The sequence below is a fragment of the Schistocerca cancellata genome, chromosome 8 (assembly GCF_023864275.1).
Source record: "Schistocerca cancellata isolate TAMUIC-IGC-003103 chromosome 8, iqSchCanc2.1, whole genome shotgun sequence".
In the NCBI taxonomy this organism is placed as follows: Eukaryota; Metazoa; Arthropoda; class Insecta; order Orthoptera; family Acrididae; genus Schistocerca; species Schistocerca cancellata.
In genome coordinates this window covers 72,040,063-72,064,517 of record NC_064633.1, presented here as the reverse complement: position 1 = coordinate 72,064,517, position 24,455 = coordinate 72,040,063, and the positions used below count along the sequence as shown (strand labels likewise).

The 24,455-nt window shown below is 43.9% G+C and overlaps 1 protein-coding gene across 1 annotated transcript in view; it reads left to right on the top strand.

Moving 5' to 3' along the window:
• LOC126095361 (protein unc-13 homolog C) overlaps window positions 1-24,455 on the top strand; it is a 657,358-nt gene that overhangs the window by 174,690 nt on the left and 458,213 nt on the right. The window lies entirely within an intron of this gene.

The following is a 24,455-nucleotide window of genomic DNA, read 5'->3' as shown; positions in this document are numbered from 1 at the left end:
ATGTGGTGCTACAGAAGAATGCTGAAGGTTAGATGGGTAGATCACGTAACTAATGAGGAAATATTGAATAGGATTGGGGAGAAGAGAAGTTTGTGGCACAACTTGACAGAAGAAGGGATCGGTTGGTAGGACATGTTCTGAGGCATCAAGGGATCACCAATTTAGTATTGGAGGGCAGCGTGGAGGGTAAAAATCGTAGGGGGAGACCAAGAGATGAATACACTAAGCAGATTCAGAAAGATGTAGGTTGCAGTAGGTACTGGGAGATGAAGAAGCTTGCACAGGATAGAGTAGCATGGAGAGCTGCATCAAACCAGTCTCAGGACTGAAGACCACAACAACAACAACAACTATTTCACAAAAATGGCAAAAAGTCCGAAGGACCACACTGTATTTGTTCCAAAACAATCACAGTAACTGAGTTGAGAAACCAAAGTATGTGATGCCCCGAGCGTCGAGAGGCCAAGACGAAGACTGCTGGCAGTTTTTCCTGACTGCAGTGGCGGCGATCCTCGGTTGCCTAGTTGGCTGCAGTTCAGTCCGAGGGTCGCGTTGAATCTGTTGGACGCTTCACAGAGGCTCCGACTGAGGAACCGTTGCAGGCCAGAGATCTCCCACCTCGACTGGTTCGATAACCGATACTAAACTGCCGTTCCGTGGTTGTGCGCCAGCATAAATACGGTCACGGTTTGCGGATACGGCGCAACCTGCTTCTGGGCTCATGACATTGCGGAGGAAAATAGCGCCCTCGATTGCCGCGCCGCGGTCGTGGCAGACATTCCGTGGACAACAGATCTGCCTGTGTAGCTGTTCTCCGGAAAGTTTACTAACAGTGATGCGAGCGCGGTCGGTGTCTGGCTTGCAAGCATCTGAGCTATAGTGTTGGGGCGGTCGACGCCTGAAGCTCGGATGCCCATTGGATGCGGGTAATATGTCCAGCTGGCGAGTAGCCGAGACACAGCACACCCCACTGCTTCCCGCCAGCTGTGAATAAACGTGACTGTAATATGGCAGGCCTATATCAGTACCTAAATTCCAGAAGCACGTCCCTTCCCTCCAGTGCACAACTTAACCACAGCAGCAATGTAACAACAAACAAGGACAATGACGGTCTCCTGTGACGACATACTAATTTTCACGGCACAGGAATTGAAGCAGGACCTGAAAAAAAGTCATGTTACACTGTACGTGTGCAAATATAAGCTACATTTTTCTGAATACAGATTCGACATTCTGGAAACGAATTTGTCATTTCTTGAACTTAAAAAGAGAAAAAAGATATAATTGCAATGGCGAAAAGATGTTCCCTCGAGAAGGTCACACATCCACGATTTCTACACTATACAATGCTACATGTAGTCATAGAGTTACTATTTCGGCATTTATGAAATGGTTGCAGAATATGTTGTCAAGCTGCGGAGGCTAAGGACTGTGTTGTTTCAATCGTATGTGGTAGGCGGTTAATAGTCGGTTCTGCATGCTAATGTGAGAGTACTTCTGGGATGCACTTTACACAAACAACTAAAAAACAAACAAGAACGCGTCAGTCGATATAAAAAACAGAAGGCATGAAAATAATGCAATAAAATCATTAAAATGATCAGACGCGAAGCTCTGTCGGCAAAGAAAGCATTATGGATGGCATCAAAGCTGAATTAGCGTTTTTTAAAAATTTATTTTCCTTACCTACACTTCGAGGAGCACTAATATATATTGGTTTTGCCGATTATTTCTGTAGATACTCAACAGTACGTTTTCAGTTCTGTTTCCAGTTTGAGATTTTTAATTTTCTTTTTTAAGCTAATATAATTAGTATCTGAATAAAAGTACATTTTGTGACTATTATTTATCAACGCGTCCAACACGCTGCATTTAATCACATGTTGTTGTTGTGGTCTTCAGTCCTGAGACTGGTACGATGCAGCTCTCCATGCTACTCTATCCTGTCCAAGCTCCTTCATCTCCCAGTAGCTACTGCTACCTACATCCTTCTGAATCTGCTTAGTGTATCCATCTCTTGGTCTCCCTCTACGATTTTTACCCTCCACGCTGCCCTCCAATGCTAAATTGGTGATCCATTGATGCCTCAGAACATGTCCTACCAACCGATCCCTTCTTCTAGTCAAGTAGTGCCACAAACTTCTCTTCTCCCTAATCCTATTCAATACCTCCTCATTAGTTACGAGATCTACACACCTAATCTTCAACATTCTTCTGTAGCACCATATTTCGAAAGCTTCTATTCTCTTTTTATCCAAACTATTTACCGTCCATGTTTCACTTTCATACATGGCTACACTCCATACAAATACTTTCAGAAACGACTTCCTGACAAATCTATATTCGATGTTAACAAATTTCTCTTCTTCAGAAACGCTTTCCTTGCCATTGCCAGTCTACATTTTATATCCTCTCTACTTCGACCATCATCAGTTATTTTGCTCCCCAAATAGCAAAACTCCTTTACTACTTTAAGTGTCTCATTTCCTAATCTAATTCCCTCAGCATCACCCGCCTTAATTCGACTATATTCCATTATTCTCGTTTTGCTTTTCTTGATGTTCATCTTATATCCTCGTTTCAAGACACTGTCCATTCCGTTCAACTGCTCTTCCAAGTCCTTTGCCGTCTCTGACAGAATTATAATGTCATCGGCGACCCTCAAAGTTTTTATTTCTTCTCCCTGGATTTTAATACCTCCTCCAAATTTTTCTTTTGTTTCCTTTACTGCTTGCTCAATTTTACAGATTGAATAACATCGGGGAGTGGCTACAACCCTGTCTCACTCCCTTCCCAACCACTGCTGCCCTTTCATGCCCCTCGACTCTTATAACTGCCATCTGGTTTCTGTACAAATTGTAAATAGCCTTTCGCTCCCTGTACCCCTGCCACCTTTAAAATTTGAAAGAGAGTATTCCAGTCAACATTGTCAAATGCTTTCTCTAAGTCTACAAATGCTAGAAACGTAGGTTTGCTTTTCCTTAATCTTTCTTCTAAGATAAGTCGTAGGGTCAGTATTGCCTCACGTGTTCCAACATTTCTACGGAATCCAAACTGATCTTCCCCGAGGTCGGCTTCTACAAGTTTTTCTTTTCGTCTGTAAAGAATTCGCGTTAGTATTTTTCAGCTGTGACTTATTAAACTGGTAGTTCGATAATTATCACATCTGTCAACACCTGCTTTCTTTGGGATTGGAATTATTATATTCTACTTTAAGTCTGAGGGTATTTCACCTGTCTGATACATCTTGCTCACCAGATGGTAGAGGTTTGTCAGGACTGGCTCTCCCAAGGCCGTCAATAGTTCTAATGGAATGTTGTCTACTCCCGGGGCCTTGTTTCGACTCAGGTCTTTCAGTGCTCTGTCAAACTCTTCACGCAGTATCGTATCTAACATTTCATCTTCATCTACATCCTCTTCCATTTCCATAATATTGTCCTCAAGTACATCGCCCTTGTATAGATCCTCTATATACTCTTTCCACCTTTCTGCTTTCCCTTCTTTGCTTAGAACTGGATTTCCATCTAAGCTCTTGATATTCATACAAGTGGCTCTCTTTTCTCCAAAGGTCTCTTTGATTTTCCAGTAGGCAGTATCTATCTTACCCCTAGTGAGATAAGCCTCTACATCCTTACATTTGTCGTCTAGCCATCCCTGCTTAGCCATTTTGCACTTCCTGTCGATCTCATTTTTGAGACGTTTGTATTCCTTTTTGCCTGCTTCATTTACTGCATTTTTATATTTTCTCCTTTCATCAATTAAATTCAATATTTCTTCTGTTACCAAAGGTTTTCTACTAGCCCTCGTCTTCTTACCTACTTGATCCTCTGCTTCCTTCACTACTTCATCCCTCAGAGCTACCCATTCTTCTTCTACTGTATTTCTTTGCCCCGTTCCTGTCAATTGTTCCCTTATGCTCTCCCTGAAACTCTGTACGACCTCTGGTTCTTTCAGTTTATCCGGGTCCCATCTCCTTAAATTCCACCTTTTTGCAGTTTCCTTAGTTTTTATCTACAGTTCATAACCAATAGATTGTAGTCAGAGTCCACACCTGCCCCTAAAAATGTCTTACAATTTAAAACCTGGTTCTTAAATCTCTGTCTTACCATTATATAAGCTATCTGATACCTTTTAGTATCTCAAGGATTCTTCCAGGTATACAACCTTATTTTATGATTCTTGAACCAAGTGTCAGGTATGATTAAGTTATGCTCTGTGCAAAATTCTACCAGACGGCTTCCTCTTTCATTTCTTACCCCCAATCCATATTCACCTACTATGTTTCCTAATCTCCCTTTTCCTACGCTCGAATTCCAGTCACCCATGACTATTAAATTTTCGTCTCCCTTCACAACCTGAATAATTTCTTTTATCTCATCATACATTTTTTCAATTTCTTCGTCATCTGCAGAGCTAGTTGGCATATAAACTTGTACTAGTGTAGTAGGCATGGGATTCGTGTCTATCTTGGCCACTATAATACGTTCACTATGCTGTTTGTAGTCGCTTACCCGCACTTCTATTTTTTATTCATTATTAAAGCTACTCCTGCATTACCCCTATTTGATTTTGTATTTATAACCCTGTATTCACCTGACCAGAAGTCTTGTTCCTACTGCCACCGAACTTCACTAATTCACACTATATCTAACGTTAACCTATCCATTTCCCTTATAAATTTTCTAACCTACCTGCCCGATTAAGGGATCTGACATTCCACGCTCCGATCCGTGGAACGCCAGTTTTCTTTCTCCTGATAACGACGTGCCCGCATCTCGTGGTCGTGCGGTAGCGTTCTCGCTTCCCACGCCCGGGTTCAAAAATGGTTCAAAAGGCTCTGAGCACTATGGGACTCAACATCTTAGGTCATAAGTCCCCTAGAACTTAGAACTACTTAAACCTAACTAACCTAAGGACATCACACACACCCATGCCCGAGGCAGGATTCGAACCTGCGACCGTAGCAGTCCCGCGGTTCCGGACTGCAGCGCCAGAACCGCTAGACCACCGCGGCCGGCCCCGGGTTCCCGGGTTCGATTCCCGGCGGGGTCAGGGATTTTCTCTGCCTCGTGATGGCTGGGTGTTGTGTGCTGTCCTTAGGTTAGTTAGGTTTAAGTAGTTCTAAGTTCTAGGGGACTAATGACCGTAGATGTTGAGTCCCATAGTGCTCAGAGCCATTTGAACGTGATAACGACGTCCTCCTGAGTAGCCCCCACCCGTATATCCGAATGAGGGACTATTTTACCTTAGGAATATTTTACCCAAGAGGACGCCATCATCATTTAACCATACAGTGAAGCTGCATGCCCTCGGGAAAAATTACGGCTGTAGTTTCCCCTTGCTTTCAGCCGTTCGCAGTACCAGCACAGCAAGGCCGTTTTGGTTAGTGTTACAAGGCCAGATCAGTCAATCATCCAGACTGTTGCCCCTGCAACTACTGGAAAGGCTGCTGCCTCTCTTCAGGAACCATACGTTTGTCTGGCCTCTCAACAGATACCCCTCCGTTGTGGTTGCATCTACGGTACGGCTATCTGTATCGTTGAGGCACGCAAGCCTCCCCACCAACGGCAAGGTCCATGGTTCATGGGGGGTTAATCACATACTGACGTAATATAGAAACATTAATTCAAAAAATATGGCATCCGTAGTCATATTAAGAAATTAAACGATGTAGTTTGCATACCCTGTTGAAATATTCTTATCTTTTAGGTATCAAAGTAATATACAGTGTTTTCAAAAACTATTGAGCACATAAATATCACTCCACTGACAGAAGAAGTTTCGTATACGAGTATCTGCTTCATGGGGGACGACACATCATCAAAATCACTATACGCAGGGTGTTACGAAAAGGTACGGCCAAACTTTCAGGAAACATTCCTCACACACAAAGAAAGAAGATATGTTATGTGGACATGTGTCCGGAAACGCTTACTTTCCATGTTAGAGCTCATTTTATTACTTCTCTTCAAATCACATTAATCATGGAATGGAAACACACAGCAACAGAACGTACCAGCGGGACTTCAAACACTTTGTTACAGGAAATGTTCAAAATGTCCTCCGTTAGCGAGGATACATGCATCCATCCTCCGTCGCATGGAATCGCTGATGCGCTGATGCATCCCTGGAGAATGGCGTATTGTATCACAGCCGTCCACAATACGAGCACGAAGAGTCTCTAAATTTGGTACCGGGGTTGCGTAGACAAGAGCTTTCAAATGCCCCCATAAATGAAAGTCAAGAGGGTTGAGGTCAGGAGAGCGTGGAGGCCATGGAATTGGTCCGCCTCTACCAATCCATCGGTCACCGAATCTGTTGTTGAATAGCGTACGAACACTTCGACTGAAATGTGCAGGAGCTCCATCGTGCATGAACCACATGTTGTGTCGTACTTGTAAAGGCACATGTTCTAGCAGCACAGGTAGAGTATCCCGTATGAAATCATGATAAAGTGCTCCATTGAGCGTAGGTGGAAGAACATGGGGCCCAATCAAGACAACATCAACAATGCCTGCCCAAACGGTCACAGAAAATCTGTGTTGATGACGTGATTGCACAATTGCGCGCGGATTCTCGTCAGCCCACACATGTTGATTGTGAAAATTTACAATTTGATCATATTTAATCGAGGAAGTACAATACATACTGACGAAACTAAAATGAGCTCTAACATGGAAATTAAGCGTTTCCGGACACATGTCCACATAACATCTTTTCTTTATTTGTGTGTGAGGAAAGTTTCCTGAAAGTTTGGCCGTACCTTTTTGTAGCACCCTGTATAAGTTACACAAAAAAATGACAGTTTGAGAATTTTGCTCCATCTTGGACAAAATTCAGCGGACGCTATAGACCTAAGTCTCAGATACCATTGCTGCTTGAGAAAACAATTTTACCAAACACACTTCCAACCAGACAGTTCCGTTGTTTGTTCCGTTGCTTCGCAGATGTTTAAAATGATCTTTTTACTGCTCTGCCTAGCATTAAATAATACAGTTTAAGGAATGGCGTCGCATGAACACTGCGTGAGAAGTCTTGTTGTAAGTTTATTCAAACCCTCCATGAGTTTATACCGCATACGTAGGGAAGATGATTTAATGCTGCTTCCTCACGTGCCCCTCGTAAATGTAGAATTCATGCAAAGCGATAGCTTGTTCGGGCTGCTTAGAAGTTTCCCGCATACCTCTTGCACTCGCGAATAGTAAGTCACTCCATATGACTGTTCGAACAACATACCGGCAAATCTCGGAGCCGTTAGAGTACGAGTATCGTTTGCCCAGCCCTAGCTGGTAGTGTATGGACACAAAACGCTTAACGTTCCGATGTTATTCAACTTACATCGATTCAGAACTAGGGAGAACAGATATTAAGAACAGTACGCCAAACACTGTGTACATATACAATGTGAAAATTATTTAAGCCGACAAACACTGGGAGGTTGCACGGGACACCAAAACAAATATTTTTCTCTAATTTCCTGGGAGCATCATGTAATCCAGTAGAGGGCGTATTCGTCTTTCAGTTGTAATGACTAGGTTGCTGTTGTAACGGTTCCCGTTGTACCAGTAGAGGATATACCTGTATTTCGCTCTTCAGTTGTAATAGCTTTTTCATATTCACATTTGGTTGTACGCCTTGACCCAGGGCAGTACTTGTGCTGTGTATTGTGTACTGATTCCCGCGCCCGGGTTCCCGGGTTCGATTCCCGGCGGGGTCAGGGATTTTCTCTGCCTCGTGATGACTCGGTGTTGTGTGGTGTCCTTGGGTTAGTTAGGTTTAAGTAGTTCTAAGTTCTAGGGGACTGATGACCATCGATGTTAAGTCCCATAGTGCGCAGAGCCATTTGAACCATTTTTATTGTGTACTGAACCAGGGACCTAGAAACGACGAGAGGCTTCGTCCTTCCGTAACCCTCAGTGGTTCACAACCCCACAACAGGCCACAACAGTCCACCCACCCCATCGCCACCCCCCATCGAACCCAGGTTATTGTGCGTTTCGGCCCCCAATGGACCCCCACCCCACCCCCACCCCCTGGGAACGTCTCATACCAGACGAGTTTACCCCAGATGTTTGCGTGGTAGAGTAATGATGGTGTACGCATACGTGGAGACAGTGTTTGCGCAGCAATCGCCAACATAGTATAACTGAGGCTGAATAAGGGGAACCAGCCCGCATTCGTCGAGTCAGATCCACAGGCTGGCCGGTACACCGGACCTCGGCACGCCTTCCCGCCCGGGAAGCAGCGCGTTAGGCAGCGAGGCTAGCCAGGAGGGCACTACTTGTTTACTAATGATACTTTATACCTGGAGTGAACACTCTGATATGCTTGACACTTACTACAGGGTGTTTCAAAAATGACCGGTATATTTAAAACGGCAATACAAACTAAACGAGCAGCGATAGAAATACATCGTTTGTTGCAATATGCTTGGGACAACAGTACATTTTTAGGCAGACAAACTTTCGAAATTACAGTAGTTACAATTGTCAACAATAGATGGCGCTGCGGTCTGGGAAACTCTATAGTACGATATTTTCCACATATCCACCATGCGTAGCAATAATATGGCGTAGTATCTGAATGAAATTACCCGAAACCTTTGACAACGTGTCTGGCGGAATGGCTTCACATGCAGATGAGATGTACTGCTTCAGCTGTTCAATTGTTTCTGGATTCTGGTGGTTCATCTGGTCTTTCACGTGTCCCCACAGAAAGAAGTCACAGGGGTTCATGTCTGGCTAATAGGGAGGCCGATCCACGCCGCCTCCTGTATGTTTCGGATAGCCCAAAGCAATCACACGATCATCGAAATATTCATTCAGGAAATTAAAGACGTCGGCCGTGCGATGTGGCCAGGCACCATCTTGCATAAACCACGAGGTATTCGCAGTGTCGTCTAAGGCAGTTTGTACCGCCACAAATTCACGAAGAATGTCCAGATAGCATTATGCAGTAATCGTTTCGGATCTGAAAAATGGGCCAATGATTCCTTTGGAAGAAATGGCAGCCCAGACCAGTACTTTTTGAGGATGCAGGGACGATGGGACTGCAACATGGGGCTTTTCGGTTCCCCATATGCGCCAGTTCTGTTTATTGACGAAGCCGTCCAGGTAAAAATAAGCTTCGTCAGTAAACCAAATGCTGCCCACATGCATATCGCCGTCATCAATCCTGTGCACTATATCGTTAGCGAATGTCTCTCGTGCAGCAATGGTAGCGGCGCTGAGGGGTTGCCGCGTTTGAATTTTGTATGGATTGAGGTGTAAACTCTGGCGCATGAGACGATACGTGGACGTTGGCATCATTTGGACCGCAGCTGCAACATGGCGAACGGAAACTCGAGGCCGCTGTCGGATCACCTGCTGCACTAGCTGCGCGTTGCCCTCTGTGGTTGCCGTACGCGGTCGCCCTACCTTTCCAGCACGTTCATCCGTCACGTTCCCAGTCCGTTGAAATTTTTCAGACAGATCCTTTATTGTATCGCTTTTCGGTCCTTTGGTTACATTAAACCTCCGTTGAAAACTTCGTCTTGTTGCAACAACACTGTGTTCTAGGCGGTGGAATTCCAACACCAGAAAAATCCTCTGTTCTAAGGAATAAACCATGTTGTCCACAGCACACTTGCACGTTGTGAACAGCACACGCTTACAGCAGAAAGCCGACGTACAGAATGGCACACCCACAGACTGCGTTGTCTTCTATATCTTTCACGTCACTTGCAGCGCCATCTGTTGTTGAAAATTGTAACTACTGTAATTTCGAAAGTTTGTCCGCCTGAAAATGTACTGTTGTCCCAAGCATATTGCAACAAACGGTGTATTTCTATCGCTGCTCGTTTAGTTTTTATTGCCGTTTCAAATATACCGGTCATTTTTTAAACATCCTGTACATAGTGAACTACGACGGACAAACAGCACAGCGGGTCTATCAACAACAATATTCCAATCGCCGTACCCAACAACATGCGACGTTTACTGCTGTGTATCAACGTCTGCGTGAGGCCGGGTCATTTGTCAGATCACACAGTGTGAATTCTGCAGTTTGAGAAAACTGTCCTACAGCATGTTAAGTAAGAGCCTTCCATCAGCATTCGTACAATTACACAGAACATGGGGACGAATCAGATGAATGTAAGAAACGTCCTTTGTAGCAGTTGTTGCATCCATTTCACTTACAGTGTGTGCATAACCTGCAGCCTGATGATTACGCACTCGGAACACAGTGTTCGGAGTGGTAGCTAATGCATATAAAATATCCACCCTCTGTGCTCTTTCCAGACGAAGCTACGTTCGGGCGTGATGGGGTCTTCAACATCCACAATGCGCATGTTCTAAGTGAGTTCCACATGCCACATTTACTTGCGCTTATCGAGTGCGGTTCGACGTGAATGTGTGGCACGGTGTTGTTGGTGACTGTTTAATACGGCTCTATCACCTACCCAGGCCATTACATGGCAGGCGTAATCACAATTTGCTCGTCAGAACATTGGTAGAATTGCTGGATGGGATGCCCCTCACTAGAAGACAGCGCATGTGGTTCCAGAATGACGGGGCGCCAGCACATTTCAGTCGTCCTGCGCGTCGACTCTTGAACCGACAGTTCCCAGAAAAGTGGATTCGCAGAGGTGGTCCTTTACCGAGACCTACTCAGTCCCTTGATTTGATCCCTCTGAACGTTTTTGTGTGGCGAGAGATGTGCAATCTTGTGTACAGAACCCCTGTTGAATCAAAAAAGGATCTGACTGCGCCGGTAGTGGCAGGATAAATTAAGTACATTCCTGCAGTCTTTGTCAGTGTTAGACACAACAAGACCAGCCGATCTAACCATTGTTTACAGGTCAATGGAGGCATTTTTGAACATCTATTGTAACTGAAGTAATTGTGTTGAGTTAATGTTGTTGTCTCTAGGTAATAAAGAATTACAAATTGTTTGTGTTAATTTTTGTCTACTGTGAGTAGAGTTGATGCCCTCACAAAATGAAGGAAAATTAGAGATAGTGTTCTCAGTGTCCCATGCAACCTCACAGATTTTTCCGATTTAATTAAATTTCATCCAGAGAAAACTCCTTGTTCTAAAAAATTCCTCGAAGGAAAGTATTACATAAAAATATTTCTTTTGGTGTTCCGTGTAACCTCCCAGAGTTCGTCGGTTTAAATAATTTTCACCGTTTATAAGTTGGAATGGCCAAAACTCAAACGATGTTTGTCCCATTTGAAAATATCTGAACTCGCGGCTAGGCGCAAGTATAGACACGATTTGTGCGCACCTGTTACACACAGGTATGTTGTGAACACAGCTCCACGTTGCTAGTTAGTCAGCTTCGAAAGCAGGATAGACGCAAATGTCATAAAATATTTGTGATTACACCAGAATTATTATTTCCGACGTCAACAGGGTAAACAGCGGATCTTCAGTATCGCAGAGAGAATGTTTCCACAAGCGTAAATCGCAGGACAGAACGACCACAACTGTTTGACGAACAGACCTCGTGTTGCTTACGCAAAGCCGTAAAGGGTGATCTGCAGAGGCTGGACAAAAGTTGGAAAACACGTTGCCACGGCCATTGCGGGGTAGGAAAACCTTTGGCATTCAAAGCACTTCCCAGTCGTCTCGGAATGGTTAAATACAAATGTCGCATGGTCTTCAAGGGAATCTTATTCCATTCTTATTGCAAAATGTGGTAAGTTCAGGTGGATAGCGTTCAAGCACTCTTCTCTCCAAATTAGATAATACTGAAATCTGGTGACGGCGGTGGTCACGGAAGATTTGCTAATTCATGCTCGTGCTCACAACACCGGAGCTGGACCACACGAGCTGTGTGAAGAGGGGGCCTGTCGTCCTGGAACACAGCATCACCATTGAGAAACAAACTCTGTACCATGGGATAGAGCTGATCAGCCAAAATTGTCACATAATCCTTTGCAGTGATGCGACCTAGCAGCGTAGCCATGGGGCCCGCGGAATACCACTATGGCTGCCCAAATCATCACCGAACTCCCGCCATATTTCACTCTTGGTACCTAAACTGTTACAGAAGTAAGAAACAGTGTGAAACTCACCGGGCCAAATCACTTTCATCCGTTTCTCCAGGTTTAGTGGCTTCTGCGCCACTATTTCCTGGCATTTGCACCACCGATAAATGGTTGCTGACGGAGTTGGCGTGTGCGACATTCTGTTGTGCAGTGTCCTTTGCAGCTGCCGTATTCTTATTTTTCGTCACAATCATCGTCAGTGATGTATGTCACGATCGCTCAACACACAGTTTCGTCCGTGTTTTGACTTAGTGGATCATGTTTTCCCTGACTGCGGTATAAATCTTCAATACCGTACCTCTTGGAACATGTAACTCCGACTCCCTTGGGTACGGAAGCACCTACCATACGAGAATCAACAATTTTCCGACGTTCGATTTCAATTAGCTCCAACATAATGCACTCACAACTACACAGCACTCTGTTCTGATCTCGACTGACACTTGCAACGTATTGAGGACACTGCACAGGTGCCGTTCGTGCTCAAATACACTCCTGTAAATGGAAAAAAGAACACATTGACACCGGTGTGTCAGACCCACCATACTTGCTCCGGACACTGCGAGAGGGCTGTACAAGCAATGATCATACGCACGGCACAGCGGACACACCAGGAACCGCGGTGTTGGCCGTCGAATGGCGCTAGCTGCGCAGCATTTGTGCACCGCCGCCGTCAGTGTCAGCCAGTTTGCCGTGGCATACGGAGCTCCATCGCAGTCTTTAACACTGGTAGCATGCCGCGACAGCGTGGACGTGCACCGTATGTGCAGTTGACGGACTTTGAGCGAGGGCGTATAGTGGGCATGCGGGAGGCCGGGTGGACGTACCGCCGAATTGCTCAACACGTGGGGCGTGAGGTCTCCACAGTACATCGATGTTGTCGCCAGTGGTCGGCGGAAGGTGCACGTGCCCGTCGACCTGGGACCGGACCGCAGCGACGCACGGATGCACGCCAAGACCGTAGGATCCTACGCAGTGCCGTAGGGGACCGCACCGCCACTTCCCAGCAAATTAGGGACACTGTTGCTCCTGGGGTATCGGCGAGGACCATTCGCAACCGTCTCCATGAAGCTAGGCTACGGTCCGTTAGGCCGTCTTCCACTCACGCCCCAACATCGTGCAGCCCGCCTCCAGTGGTGTCGCGACAGGCGTGAATGGAGGGACGAATGGAGACGTGTCGTCTTCAGCGATGAGAGTCGCTTCTGCCTTGGTGCCAATGATGGTCGTATGCGTGTTTGGCGCCGTGCAGGTGAGCGCCACAATCAGGACTGCATACGACCGAGGCACACAGGGCCAACACCCGGCATCATGGTGTGGGGAGCGATCTCCTACACTGGCCGTACACCACTGGTGATCGTCGAGGGGACACTGAATAGTGCATGGTACATCCAAACCGTCATCGAACCCATCGTTCTACCATTCCTAGACCGGCAAGGGAACTTGCTGTTCCAACAGGACAATGCACGTCCGCATGTATCCCGTGCCACCCAACGTGCTCTAGAAGGTGTAAGTCAACTACCCTGGCCAGCAAGATCTCCGGATCTGTCCCCCATTGAGCATGTTTGGGACTGGATGAAGCGTCGTCTCACGCGGTCTGCACGTCCAGCACGAACGCTGGTCCAACTGAGGCGCCAGGTGGAAATGGCATGGCAAGCCGTTCCACAGGACTACATCCAGCATCTCTACGATCGTCTCCATGGGAGAATAGCAGCCTGCATTGCTGCGAAAGGTGGATATACACTGTACTAGTGCCGACATTGTGCATGCTCTGTTGCCTGTGTCTATGTGCCTGTGGTTCTGTCAGTGTGATCATGTGATGTATCTGACCCCAGGAATGTGTCAATAAAGTTTCCCCTTCTTGGGACAATGAATTCACGGTGTTCTTATTTCAATTTCCAGGAGTGTACAACAGTGCAACCTGCAGGCTTAGCTAGCATCTGCATTTTCGTTCAAGCATGCATTTACCGCTATTTTTCCATATTTCTATTCAACACCTGTACGTCTATTTCGTTCCAACGCTGTCCATCAAGCAGGTCAGTCTCGGGCACGCCTCATCTCGCCCACTCTTAATAGACCCTTGTCATTTTCCATTTGTTGGAAAGAATACTTCTTGTCTGTCGAAAAGTTGAGTTCCCTCGGCCGGCAGTGCCATAAGATGTGCTTAATAAATTGAAGAAGTACAATACTCGGCGTCCCTACGCGTCCCTTCACGTCACAAATTTTGATGAACTGGACGGTGACGCAAGGAAGCAGGGCGGACAATAACAACAGGTACTTTTGAGGCAGAAAAAAGTCACAGTATATCTTCAACGTGTTCTTCTTGCGCTTCAGTTTCAATTATTATCATACGTTTAATTTCATGCAACGATTTACATCGCTGACGTGGAGGAACATTCAACTAATGCGGCATTATGAGCAAGCTACAAAGTTGCGCACGTCATTGCAACAAGTGGCGTGCCATTTTCAGTGTCTTCAAATCGTGTTTGCTGTGACCGTCGTAGACCGCTTATGCAGAGACAGATAAAGGAATCTGAAGACGTTTGTATCTCCAAGCAAACAGATTCTCGTCGGATCCGACTTACGAACGTGGATCTGGAAAATCAACTTACTGATGAACGCTTACTGAAACCACCGATGTGCCAGGCTATGCGCGGCTTTCAATAATCTGTTGTACGTGGTGTTGACTCGAAACTACGGGTTTTCGAGGAGCTCTTAGAGGTGGTACCTATGGACTACACAACGCGGTTCGCGATATGTCTGATGTCATGTCTGAATCCGCTGAAAACATGGGTTTGCCTTGCGACAGGCTCTGTTTTATCGCGACAGATGAAGCACCTCTAATACTTGGGCGTCAGCAAGTTCTTGTGTCTAGTATCAAAGAAAAAATCATGACCGAATTTGGGAAAGATATCAAATATACACTGCTTTGTCAACGAGGGGGCGCTTCGCGCAGAAAGTGCGCAGTATAGCGACGACATGAAAGTCATCGTACAGTGTGAGAATTTTGTAAGGCGCATTGGTGTCGATCAGCGACAGTCAAAAAGGTTTTTGAAAGATCTGGAAGCAAAATATGGTGAGGTACCTTATCTTTGTGCGGTACGATGGCTTAGTACAAGCAAAGTTCGCGATGTACTCCTTACGCTTCGGAAGGAAATCGGCCTATTCATGAAAATGAAAGGAAAGAGACAGCCAGTATTCAGTGACGACAAATTTTATACAGACTTGGCTTCTAGCTGATACTACGAGACACTTAAATTTGACAGTACAAGTAAAGAATGTTTATTTCTAACATGCATTCACACACACGTTCTGTGTACTTGAAAGGCTGATTCATAAAAGAAACCTAACGTTCCCTGAAAGCCTTTCATCATTACAGTTACCCTGAGACTAATGTTTCACAACTTATCAACAAAATATCGTGCAACTGTGTCAGTATTTTATGACAAGGTTGAAGGACCTGAGCAGCCTACAAAATGAATTCAGATTATTTGACACTTCATTTTCCACTGCACCAGATATTCTGCCTTCGGAAATGTAATTAGAATTATTTAATGTCCAGAACTGCACTCTACTCAAGGACAGGTATTACAAAACAAGCAGTTTGTTAAGATGGTATCGTGACGTTCATGTAGAAGAGTTTCCGTAGCTACACAGGGATGCAGCTAACATTACTTTTACATTTGGGTTAACGTATTCCCATGAACAAACGTTTTCCGTGATGAAGAGCATAAGAACTGCGGAAAGATTCGAGGTCTGCGACCGAACGCTAAAGGGCATTCTATGTGCTTCTTAACGTTGCGAAAAAAAAGAGTTTCACTCCGAATATTGCAGTCAAAAAGAAATATCTTGTATCACAACCATAATACAAAATTCTTATTTATCACTTGGACTGAATGTTTATGTTCAACACATCTTGTTGCAATGTATTTGTTTGATCGTGGTCTCACTACCCAGTTCTGTTACGTGCACGGTGTTGACTGTCGATCAGGGACGTTTCAACCATTAGGCAAGAATACGCGGCCACCTAGGGCGGCAAAATTTTAGTGGTGGCAAAGAGCGGAAAAAATTAACTTCAAATTAAACAGCGAAAAAATCGAGCAAATGAGGAGAAAAAATGGAAGAGAGGAAAAATTAAAACACCGAATTATTTTCAACAGCATACGGAACAGAACCATGGACTTTGATGTTGGTGGGAAGGCTTGCGTGCCTCAGCGATACAGATAGCCTTACCGTAGGTGCAACAACAACGGAGGGGTATCTGTTGAGAGGCCAGACAAACATGTGGTTCCTGAAGATGGTCAGTAGCCTTTTCAGTAGTTGCAGGGGCAACAGTCTGGATGATTGACTTATCTGGCCTTGTAACACTAACCAAAACGGTCTTCCTGTGCTCGTACTGCGAACGGCTGAAAGCAAGGGGAAACTACAGCCGTAATTTTTCCCGAGGGTATGCAGCTTTACTGTATGATTAAATGATGACGGCGTCCTCTTGGGTAAAATAATTCCCCATTCGCATCACCGGGCGTGGATTATTCAAGAGGACGTCGTTATAAGGAGAAACAAAGCTGGCGCTCTACGGATCGGAGCATGGAATGTCAGATCCCTTAGTCGGGCAGGTAGGTAAGAACATTTAAAAAGGGAAATGGATAGGTTGAAGTTAGATATAATGGGAATTAGTGAAGTTCGGTGGCAGGAAGAACAAGAGTTCTGGTCAGGTGAATACAGGGTTATAAATACAAAATCAAATAGGGGTAACGTAAGAGTATGTTTATTAGCGAATAAAAAGATATAGCTCGGGTCAGCTACTATGAAAAGCATAGTGAAAGTATTATAGTAGTCAAGATAGACACGCAGCCCACGCCTACCACAGTAGTACAAGTTTATAAGCCAACTAGCTCTGCAGATGACGAAGAGATTGAAGAAATGTATGATGAGATAAAAGAAATTTTTCAGATAGTGAAGAGAGACGAAAATGTAATAGTCTTGGGGGGACTGGAATTCGGTAGTAGGAAAAGAACGAGAAGGGAAAGTGGTATGTGAATATGGAACGGGGGTAGGGATTGAAAGAGAAATCCACCTGGTAGAATTTTGCACAGAACGTAACTTAATCATAACTAACTCTTGGTTTAAGAACCATGAAAGAAGGTTGTATACGTGGAAGAGGCCTGGAGACACTGGAAGGTTTCAGATAGATTATACAGTGGTAAGACAGAGCTTTAGGAATCAGGTTTTAAATTGTAAGACATTTTTAGGGGCAGGTGTGGACTCTGACTACAATCTATTGGTTATGAACTGTAGATAAAAACTAAGGAAACTGCAGTAAGGGAGGAATTTAAGGAGATGAGACCTGGATAAGCTGAAAGAACCAGAGGCTGCAGACAGTTTCCGAGAGAGCATTAGGGAACGATTGACAGGAATACGATAAAGAAATACAGTAGAAGAAGACTGGGTAGCTTTGGGAGATGAAATAGTGAAGACAGCAGAGGATCAGGTAGGTAAAAAGACGAGGGCTAGTAGAAATCATTGGGTAACAGAAGAGAGTTGAATTTAATTGATGAAAGGAAAAAATATAAAAATGCAGTAAACGAAGCAGGCAAAAAGAAATACAGACGTCTGAAAAATGAGATCGACAGGAAGTGCAAAATGGCTAAGCAGGGATGGCTAGACGACAAATGTAAGGATGTAGAGGCATATATCACTAGGGGTAAGATAGATACTGCCTACAGGAAAATTAAAGAGACCCTTGGAGAAAAGAGAACCACCTGTATAGATATCAAGAGCTCAGATAGAAAACCTATTCTAAGCAAAGAAGGGAAAGCAGAAAGGTGGTAGGAGTAAATGTACTTGAGGACAATATTATTGAAATGGAAGAGGATGTAGATGAAGATAAAATGGGAGATATGATATTGGGTGAAAAATCTGACACAGCCCTGAAAGTCCGAAGACGAAACAAGGCACTGGGAGTAGATAACATTCCATTAGTACTACTGATAGCCTTGGGAGAGCCAGCCCTGACAAAACTCTACCATCTGGTGAGCAAGATGTATCAGATAGGCGAAACACCCTTAGACTTCAAGAAGAATATAGTAACTCCGGTACCAAAGAAAGCTCCAGCCAGAGTGGCCGTGCGGTTCTAGGCGCTACAGTCTGGAACCGAGCGACCGCTACGGTCACAGGTTCGAATCCTGCCTCGGGCATGGATGTGTGTGCTGTCCTTAGGTTAGTTAGGTTTAATTAGTTCTAAGTTCTAGGCGACTGATGAACTCAGAAGTTAAGTCGCATAGTGCTCAGAGCCATTTGAACCATTTTGAACCAAAGAAAGCAGGTGTTGACAAGTGTGAAATTTACCGAACTATCAGCTTAATAAGTCACCGCTGCAAAATACTAACACGAATTCTTTACAGACGAATGGAAAGACTGATAGAAGCCGACATTGGGGAATATCGGTTCGGATTCCATAGAAATGTTGGGAGACATGAGGCAATACTGACCCTACGAGTTATCTTAGAAGATATATCAAGGAAAGTGAAACCTACGTTTCTAGCATTTGTAGACTTAGGAAAGCTTTTGACAATGTTGGCTAGAATACTCTCTTTCAAATTCTGAAGGTGGCCGGAGTCAAATAAAATAAGCGAAAGGCTATTTACAATTTGTACTGAAACCAGATGGATGTTGTGAGAGTCGAGGGCATGAAAGCGAAGCTGTGGTTGGGAAGGGAATGAGACAGGGTTGTAGCCTATCTCCGATGTTATTCAAACTGTGTATTGATCAAGCAGAAAAGGAAACAAAAGAAAAATTTGGAGTAAGAATTAAAATCTATGGAGAAGAAATAAAAACTCTGAGGTTTGCCGATGACATTGTAATTCTTTCAGAGACAGCAAAGGACTTGGAAGAGCAGTTGAATGGAATTATGATATAAGATTAACATCAACAAAAGGAGGAAATGAGACACTTTGGGGAGCAAAATAACTGATGATGGTCGAAGTATAGAGGATATAAAATGCCAAGAAAAGCGTGTCTGAAGAAGAGAAATTTGTTCACATCGACTATTGATTTAAGTATCAGGAAGTCATTTCTAAAAGTATTTGTACGTAGTGTAGCCATGAATGGATGTGAAAAATAGACGATAATAGTTTAGACAAGAAGAGAATAGAAGCTTTCAAAATGTGGTGCTACAGAAGAATGCTGAAGATTAGATGGGTATATCACATAACTAATGAAGAGGTACTGAATAATATTGAGGAGAAGAGAAATTTGTGGCAAAACTTGACTAGAAGAAGGGATCGGTTGATAGGACACGTTCTGAGGCATCAAGGGATCACGAATTTAATATTGGAGAGCAACATGAAGGGTAAAAATCGTAGAGGGAGACCAAGAGATGAATACACTAAGAAGTTTCAGAAGGGTGTAGGATGCAGTAGTAACTTGGAGATGAAGAAGCTTGCAGAGAATAGAGTAGCATGGAGAGCTGCACAAATCAGTGTCTGGACTGCATACCACAACAACAACACCAAACAGTTACTTGATAAGTCTTTACTTAGCTTTGAAGAAACTAAACACGTTGCCTCTGCCTAATGGAAAATTAAAACAGCCTCTACTGATAACGAAACGGGAATCACGTAGACCCCTGCGTCACCGGTGTGGCTAATAAACGTTATAGAACGTTCAACAGAAAATGCAAACAAGGTGTCATTTATTTATTTAACCGGAAGAAAGTGGCTGCTGAAAAAAATGATATTTATTCCTTATTCCAAAAATATGTCAATTAAAACAGAAACGAAATAACTCTACATTCTCCAGATGACCTAGTTAGATGATTCGACATGTTTCCCATCAGTACAGCATAATTTCTAAATTCAAGGAAAAATTCGTTCTCCGCAGAAAGAAGTCCATTTTCATGCATTTAAATAAAATCGGTAATTGATGCCAGATTTGGTTGCAATTGTATATTCAGCTGAGTTCTTGTTCAACATGAACAGCTTATTCTTGCTATTTCAGTTATTTTGGGAAATTGTAAATTCTGAGAACAAAAAATATGAAATTAATGACATTCGTTGTCCTCAATGAACTTTTAGGAAATTCAGGGAAAAGCTTGAAAAGTGAGGACTGTCCCCAGAAATGAGGACGTCTGTTCATCTTATTTTAATGATTAAATGTATAGTAGAAGGTTTCCATTGTTGTGTTTTTGGATGTTGGTGGTGGTGGAGGAGGGGATATCAGGGAGACAGATGGTAATAAAACGGAGAGCCAGGTGAAAGGCTTCCATTTGAAGCATATCCTTAAGTAGCTTCTAATCTCTTTCTTTATATGATCGCTAAGAGAATTGTTGTTGACTTAACTTCAGCTTAGATTCTTTCCACAAACGACTAACTTCTCGCTCACCCATGTGTTTCCACTTGTCGGCAAGCAGCTTAACTTGTACGCCATCCCCCCTGCCGAATCTTGGGTGTAAAATCGAGACTTCAGCATCATAACTAAGTTAGTGATAGGAGCTTGTGAGGCGCTGCAATCCCCGTGTACACATTTTCCCGAAAGATGTGCTGTTTACAGAGTTAGTGACGGAATGACTTGCAATTTTCACATGTCGGACGCTGCTGCTATGCGTTTATCTGTTTCCTTGTAGGAGGTATCCTCCGCTACTAACGATCATTTTATATAGGCGTGATGCAGGCATCGTATAATTTCTGAACCGCGATCAGTTGTGAACAGTGGACAATATACCTCTCCGGAAAACTATGTTGTGCTCTTATCATGCAGAGTAAATGTTTTACGTAAGTAATTTTTTCGTTTTACTGTTCGATAAAATGGTTTATCGTAGAGAAACTGGGAAGAAGGATGTATGTCATGTGCCTGAAATATATTTCTCACAATGGAATATTAACAACGCTACATTCCATACGACTGATAGGTCGGAAACGCAGACGATCTAACATTATAGCCCGTTTTAAGTGCAGAACATTGTAGCCTTAGGAGTGCGTGTGCTTATGTTCTCTCTTACCAATACCTTCCAGGTACCGATCCTAGACTCTAGAACAACAGAGTTGATAGCTTGGTAGATTTACGTAAAACTGCGTCGAACTCCATCTGTCTGGAGCTCCATTGCACATAAAAGTCATTCGTTTCTTGTTCTTCTTAACTGTCTGCTATTACATGACGACACTTGGAAATCTGTTACTAAACATCGATAAGGAGTGCTAAGCTCCTCGACATGGGCGCAACTCGAGAGGAGTGAAGCCTCAGAAAGCTCCATTCATTCCCGAGGCGTCAAGTGTAGCAGTCTTCTCCTGGTCGGTCGTAGATTAATTCGCTAACGGTGCTGCAGGGTGGGTTCATCAATGACAGTGTGAGGAGGGTCTTTCTAATTTTACCCTAAGACAGCGAGAATGCTCTGTGACTCCCATACGCAGGGAGATAGATCGTAAATTAAACACTATGATTGAGGTGATAGAAATATGTGGAGCGCTGTCTGGTGTACTACGATAATAGCTATTATACTGAAATTGGGGAAACATGCTGTCACATCATTGGTCGGTGTTGAACTTACTGTAAAATTGCTAAAATTGTTCGCACTATCAGCTGCGATGCTTATTATTAGAGTACATTGATGGTGTCTTTTTCATTCCATCCGTCCACTGGCACACTGTTGGTTACCACATAATGATTGACTGATATCGCTTGTTTGAGTTGGGGGAAAGAGTTTTGATGGATAGACAGCACCTTCTGGGGTGGATAGCACCGAAACACTGATCGTGTACATGAGTGCAATATGAGGCATCAGTCGAAAGGGAACGCAGAGCCATCCGTTATTCTGTCAGACGAGTCTAAACGTAGAGCTCGTGAATCACCTTCGGACTGTAGTTTGGAGACCTATGCCAACGCCGTAAAACTCTTCCAGTTCGCTTATGTTGTAACTGTTTTTTATTTAAAATCAGCCGATGCGTGTTATGCCATCCGCCGTAAGAATATTATTTACACCGTGCAACATCTAGTTTCCTGCGAAAGGCTGTGGATCAGAACTTCTTAATGTCAGTTTAGAAGCTGCCACAGGACTTGAAGTCGTGGCAGAAAAACGAAATGTTTGGCATTGTACAAAAGCGTGTTAGAAAACTGTGTTTCAAACAACTAAACAGGACCAGAGGGAGCGTCTTTTGCGACTTAGTATAGTCTGTGGGATACGATCATTCGCCTAGATTGCAGGTGATCAAACTTTAAAGTGACCTCTGCAGTGCCTGCATATTTAATAGGGTCGTGGCACACAGGCAGCAGTAGCAGCAGATATTTGATGTGTAAATTTGGCGAGGGACGAGGTATACCATTAGGAATGCTTGGAGGGCTGCACGCTGTGCTATTCTGGGAAGCATTGCAAAATCTCTTTCTCCGCACTGGATCGCACTGCAGCTTTGCGTCATTGTGCCAGCATTGGTGCCAAGGTGACTTCTATATCGGATGAAGTTAGTGGACCTTTTATAGTTCGTAATTTTTCTCTGTTGGGGAGTAGAGAATAACGATGATAGCATGTTGGGCTGATTGATTTGAATGGACACGGATCTGCTTCGGACTGTAGTATCTGTATCTAGTTTGGATACATACCACATTGCACCCATTTCGGCCGAATGGTCAAACCACGGTCTTGTTGCACTTTAACTCAGGTCGTTCTGTTTCTACACAGGTTTCAGCAGGTGGTGGATATGTCTTTCTCCGACTTCTGCTCAGTTCCGACTTAAATTGGAACGATCACATGTGGAAAGCTGTAGAAATGGGATCAGTTGCAAGATGCGTAGGGAGTGACTAAAAACATGTTGGAATTTTACTGTAGCAGCTAGGTTCGGGAAAGGTGACTCGTTTCGAGATATGGGAGTGCCAGAAATATGATTGAGTAGTGGTTGTAATCATTAAAGAATTGTCAATAGGATCCAATGCAGGTATGTACTTGAATGGGAAGACCTGTTTCCAAATCCTAGACATCATTTCTAGCGGATAGTGTAACACGGGAGATCTTAGAAGCTAGTGTGCATTTTATTATGACCTCAATTAGCACATCATCTACAACTACTGTTAGTGTTCCTTCTCAATCAGTCATCGCCTATAACTCAGTGGATATATCGTGGAACCTTTGATATGGTATCGAGACAGAATGCGCTACAAATACTATAGAATTATCTATTCCTTAGCCGAATCGCTTTCAAAATGCGGTAATTTTATCATGAGGTTGCATTGGGGGCTACATGTTGGTCTGATAATCACATTCCTACGATCACCGTCATGGTATTTGCCTGAATAAAAAAATAAAAAAAAACACCTCATTCAGAAGAGTTAATGTCACACCTCGATTTGTAAAGTGGGTATAGCTTTTAACATGGATACTTGTGTGCACCTGTAGAACCAAGACTGCTTGTGACAGTAACATACAGTAGTTGTTGCGATCTGGTTTTTTTAACATCTGGCCGATTACATCTCTCTTTCTAAGACACAGTGGTAGCACTCGCATGAAAAACCTAAGAGATATGCCCACCCATCGTTGATTTTCGGTCAGTATTATTTTGCATCGTGTGGAATCATTTATTCGTCAACTATTCTACTTATTAGTAGTGGAGGGGTACGTGATTTGTCGGCATTTTAGCATCAGGCTTATAATGTATGTGTGTTCCGAAATGTGTAAAGGAAATGACTAGGTCCAGTCGTATGGAAGGTACAGATATTTCCATTTCCACAGCCTCAGCCTTCAGTAGGGTGTATTTCGGATACTTCGCTCATTGTCGAATGCCTTTCAATTGAGACCGCGATCGTAACATTTAGTTGTAAGCACAGGGATAAAATATATATGTGACCGATTTCTGAGGATGATTCATTCTACCTGTGCATGCTCGGTCTGCCGCGTCGGCGACCTGTGCGGGAATGATTCACGTTTCCCATTAACGGCAGCAGCCATCCAAGTGCAGAGACCTGTTGGAGGTTAGGAATGTATCTGAGCTAACTTTGCCATCCTCTAGACGACCGAATAGCGAACTAATACTTAGTATGTGTTGGGTGAATTTCGTGATCAAGTCGAAATTTGAGAAGATTGTGTATGGAGGTGCGTTTGCACTGGACCGTTATTCCCTCCCATGTAAATTGTTCGGTCGACTGTTTCTGCACATTTCGCGCCTTTATTTAGTTGAGAGAAGATCGATTGTGGGGTGTGCATCTAGCATGTGGAAGACATGTTTGCCAGTTTTCTAGACGTGAGAAACACCTTAGTTGACCTTGTAAATTAAAGGGATGATTTCGAATCTGTTACATCACCGACATCGGTACTCGTGGCTGGAAATATCATTTTTCGTCTGTTTGTTTCTAGTTACTCAGCGGTCTAGAGCATGCTCCAGCTAGCTAAAGTTTTGGGTTTGTATAGAAATACACTCCTGGAAATGGAAAAAAGAACACATT